The following is a 5,131-nucleotide window of genomic DNA, read 5'->3' on the forward strand; positions in this document are numbered from 1 at the left end:
ACAAGGAGAATATGTCATTTGTCTAGAAAGAGACACTAAGTGCCAAAGGTGTGTTCTGTGCCTTGTATACCCAGCTCCAGAGTCTCTTTAATAAATGGTGCTGGAAAAATTAGCTTGCTACTTGCCAAGGACTAAAAATAGAAACGGCTATCACCATGCACCAAACTCGAGTCAAAATGGATCACAGATCTCAATATTAAAACAGAAACACTAAATCTAAAGAGAAAGTAGGTAAAAGTCTTGAAGACATAGGGGTAGGCAGAGAGTTCATGAACAAAAACCAAACCACAAGGGAAATACTTTAAAGAATCAACAACTGGGATCTCATCTCACTGAAAAGTTTTTGCACATCTAAACAAAGCCCATGTAAAACTTACAGGTAACTTGTTTACCTTTTTAAATGCTGCTTTTTTACTTTATGAAAGACATAGCTCTTGCCTTCTTGACATCATGAATTAAGGTTTTAAGAACAAGCCTATAACTTTGTAGAACAGCTCTTTCCCAGGTCACAACCCCTGAACAAGCTTCAGACAAAGACAAAAAGTGAGCAGATGCCACACAGAGTCAGGGATGTCTTTGACTTTGTTCTAAGTCCTAGGTCTGTGCAGCTCGTGCCTCACAGCAAGATGCTTGCTGCTCCATCTGTCCTGCTAAGCACAAAGGGTCTGCAGTTGATGTAGGCAGTTCCAACAATTCTCCCTCCTCTTGACAACCTGAAAATAAGGGATTTTACCTACTTCATGCTTTTATCAAGGTAGCATTATCATTAGTGGTAAATAGTCCTTAATTTTCCATCCCTGGAAGAAGGCTTTCATCTCAAGCTGTTGCCTGGCAACTTCCTCAGACTAGGGACCATTACCACACAGGTAAGGTGGCTCTCTCTTATACAGGCTTCTTCGCATCCTCCAAAAGAATCCTAGTAGCCTGAGGTTCCTCCAGCAATCATACCAGTGTCTAACTTCGCTGTATATTTGTTTGCATTTTATAAATGACTTGATTTATGCTATTTCCTACCAATAACCATTTATAGTAAATATTAGAGTGATTAAAACATAACACAGTTGAAAATCATTAATCGATGTTCACAGAATCCCTGGGAGAAGCCCTGTGTCCCTACTTCTCACATCTGGAACAGAAACTTAGAGAGTTTGAGGGACACACACAAACTTACTCAGAAAATGCGAAATGTGGGATGTCAGTTTCACTCTTATTAATCTGTTTATAGCAAATTTGTCAGGGAATAGTATGCTTGACATTGTGTTGGGCTTTACTATACCTCTCCTCCATATATGTTATCTGAGTTTATGCGCTTAGCAACCCTGCTGTGGAGGGAAGGTACGCAGTATTCTTTCGTTTTATCGAAGAAACTGAACCTCAAGCTCATCATTCCTTTTGGTGCATCACTGTGTGGTATTTGTTCCAGAAAGTTCCACTTCACAGCTATGTCTTTCTTGTCAGAAAAGATATGGCTCTATACATTGTCAAAGGAATGTACAGTAAGTAGTAAGAGAGGGCAAAGGGCATCTAGGAGACCCAACAATCGCCCAGGGGAGAGCCAGTTGCAGTGGGGAGCCTGGATTACCTAATCCAAGTCTCAAAGAGCATGGCATCAGTCAGTGCTTATTGCAGAAACAGATATAAAGTACACAAATCTATAAGAATTTGCAAAATTGGCTTACAGTGGTTGCCCACAGAGTTGGGTGAAGAAGAGTGCAAAAGGTCTGTCTGTGCCCTGGAATCCAAAAGATCCAGTCGAAGGCCTGGTGCTCATATAGTGACCCATACGCGTCCTTTTCAGGAGGCTGAGGCTCTACAATGGAAACCAGGAGACAGCAGCCAAAGTGAGAGTGAAGACCTGAGCTCCTCCAAACAAAGGCAATCCTTCCTCTCTCCTTTCTCTCTATGACTTTCCAGCAACAATCTTCCCTATGGTGGGTCTTCCACACCCAGAACTATGCAGGGCCAATTTAGTTGGGCACTGCATACTCAAACTGACATAATCAACCATCATAAACAGTAATTGAGTACCTAACCCCGGCCTCTGCAAAACCCTTGTGGCATAACGATAGATGTCCTGTAACAAAACCGTGGCCAGTCTCTAAGAGAGGTGATTGGCTATTCACTTGACAAGCCCAAGGCCTGCTTTGATAATTAAAGATGGGTGACCTTGAGCTGTTTCCCTGTTGTGCTGACAACATTCCTTTTTTTTTTTTTTTTCCAGTACCGGAAATCCAACTCACGACCTTGTGCTTGCCAGGCAGGCTCTGTGCTGCTGAGCTAAATCCCCAGCCCCTAGCACAACTTTCCTTATCCAGAAAATAGGAAAGCAACACTATCTACATCATGAAGAAGGGGAGGGATGGACGGAGACTAAGAATGCAGGTCATGTACACATTCTGCTTACACAGTTTTTGCCACCAACGAGAGAAAATGAAGTGAGTACTCACTTGTTGATGAGATGGTGATGTGTGTATGGAGGTGTTCTGGAGGCTGAAGTTCACTCTGTCTGTTGCCTTCTTCTCTCAACTGATTGTGAGCTGAAAGGAGCACCCGGACTCTGCACTGTGCAATCTCACACTGATATTGGCCGTGACAACATGCAAGGCAGTTTCAAAGGAATTAGTTCACCACGGGGTCACAGCCATTCAGGTGAGAGAGAGAGAGAGACGCTGTAGAGTGATTGCCATAGTCCTTCTGTCTGGTTTGCGTTATGCCCTCACCATATGCACCTGCAAGACAGGAGAGAGCCATGCTTATGGTGATGAATGACAGCGGAGAACCCAGAAACAATCTTGGAAAACCCATTCCTTCTGCACTGGCAGCCCTTACACTAAGCTGAGGCACAGATTCTGAGAGTAAGAAAATATCAGAATTTATCTGCTCAGGTTCCATCCAGTTCAAGACCTTGCTGTGATGATAGCGATGTCTGGGATTTCCATGTAATATTAAACAGACCTTTACTTTGCTAGAAAATTTTCTGAGTGCAGTCAAACTTAACTTCCAGGCTCAAATTTAACTATTTAACCTAGAAAGTCAGGATTCCTTTCTCCTGTATTTACCCAGACAGGAGGCATTTTTTCCAGCTAATAGGACTTGCTCACTGCCGGTAGGGAAGTAAACCTACCTTTCAAGATGCCACAACCTGCTAACTTGCCTCCTTTGCAATGTCTTTTCATTCCTTTTAACTCAGGCAATGTGTATCCATCTTGTAAGGTACAATATGGTTTCCTCATAAGGGACCCCTCTCTAGCTCCTACTCCTTCTTTCTCACCTTTGAATTTTAAGGACATACTGTTAACGCAATTTGTTGGCCATAAATAGAGAATTATGACATCATAAACATATATTCCTGTCTGATTACCCTACCATCTTGCCTGTTCCTGAAGTCAAGAAAGGGCCATTCTAATTTTTGTCACCTGTTTTATATAGACTGGTACGCATACACAAATTGACAAATATTTGTTGGGTAGAGAATTTAAATTAAGAGGGAAATAATATTTCTTGATATTGTGATTGATTTAGCACAGAATTAGTGTTCCAGATAGTTAATAATGATAGTGCCTATTGAACAGAGCTTCGTTATTTGCCAGGCACTGTTCTACATGTTTTGCAAGGTTTATCTAATCTTGTGAATGTAGTATTTAATTTAAGAAAATTGGAGGAAAATAAAAGATAAGAAAGTTTGCCAAAGAGGAAGCCCTGGCAAGATAATAGAATATAGCTTGCTTTTTTGGGCATCTGAGTTCAGACTGCACAACGAGGGCTCTGTGTAGCTCTTCAGTACTTGGCTGATGCTGGGATCCTTTAAGAGCTATGGTTCCTCACTAAATGAGTCGAGTTACTGATGAGAGTCTTCACTGGAAATAATCCAGGGAGGAAAGTTTTTCTCACCTCAGAGTCCTGGAACATAATTAGAACTAAATAGAGGATTTCTAACACAATTTAGATGCTGTCATTTCCATAGTGAAGGAAAAAGTGGTACCAAATGCATCTATTTTTATACCTGCTCCCACTAGTTTAGCCCCAAATCTCCTTTCCATGATTATGCATATGCCTTTCTTGCAAAATATGCAAATACCTAAATAACCTAAGTAGGTTATTTATCATAGGCCAGCTAGCAACTTTGTCCAGATGATGCACAAAGCGTACATTTGTATTTGTAATAAAATAATTACACACTTGTTCTCACTTACATCTCTTGTTGTATTATCTCTTTAAGTACCTGAAAAGAGAGATAGAAGGAAGAAGAGAGAAATTTAGAGTCATTTGTGCCCTTTAAATGCAAGTCACTTTTTCTTCCCTCCTAATAAATATTAAAAATTCTGAGGACTTTTTGGGTTCAGGATCTCAGATTTATTTTTTTATCACTTGCAAGTTTCTCTGTATTCCTAGCTTATTTGGAATTCAGAATCTTATTTTTAAAAAAATAGAGAAAAATTAAAGAAAAATATACTTTCCTGGTGTGTTCTGCTGTGGGAGGTTAAAGTTACTCCTCTCAATTAAGGGAACTCTGCAGGCATGGAGGAGGAGCTGTCTCTGGGAGTTTCCTCAGTGGGTCATGGGGTGGGGGATTCCTAAAGTCAGACACCAAGATCCTAATGGGAGGAGCAGTTTCTGTCTCCTGTGTTATTTGTATCAGTCGTCACTGTCAGCTCACAGTCTGGAAAGGAAGGGATCTTTCTAACACAAGGAGTAACAAGGTGAGAAGGCAAGAACCAAGGAGAGTTCTGCTTCTCTGCAGTCTTTACTCAGTATTTTTCACTTTATCTGCATTGTTCTCTTGTCTCTGAAACAACCATCTTTACGTCACCTTCACTTGGTTTTGTGGCTCACTGAGGTTTGTGTCACCATATCCTGTATTCTCCATCCCTGGACAAATATTTTCTGGACAAATATTTTCTCCTACTCCCCCCATAATTCACATTTTTTCACCCCCTTGTCTGTGCTGGGTTCCTCCATTAGACATGGGGGATTGAATGTGAAGCAGAATCTAGCACTGCGTCATGGAGCTCGCATATTCTAGGAGGAAATTGTCAGTATGCAGGCAGTCACACACAGAGACACAAACACGCTAGTTATTTGTATGCAAAGGGCTTTAAAGAAAAATAAAATAAGTTAAAACAGCACTTAA

The 5,131-nt window shown here is 41.0% G+C and overlaps 1 long non-coding RNA gene across 1 annotated transcript; it reads right to left on the bottom strand.

The window, feature by feature from the left end:
- Positions 1–411: 411 nt before the first annotated feature.
- Positions 412–3,241, bottom strand: LOC106146574. The gene is made up of 3 exons (XR_001231067.1): positions 3,125–3,241; positions 2,448–2,729; positions 412–713 (listed from the first exon to the last, which is right to left on the bottom strand). It is a non-coding gene; the product is annotated as an uncharacterized LOC106146574 (long non-coding RNA).
- Positions 3,242–5,131: the final 1,890 nt, after the last annotated feature.

This window comes from Chinchilla lanigera, unplaced genomic scaffold, assembly GCF_000276665.1.
Source record: "Chinchilla lanigera isolate Chin_1 unplaced genomic scaffold, ChiLan1.0 scaffold00084, whole genome shotgun sequence".
Lineage (NCBI taxonomy): Eukaryota > Metazoa > Chordata > Mammalia > Rodentia > Chinchillidae > Chinchilla > Chinchilla lanigera.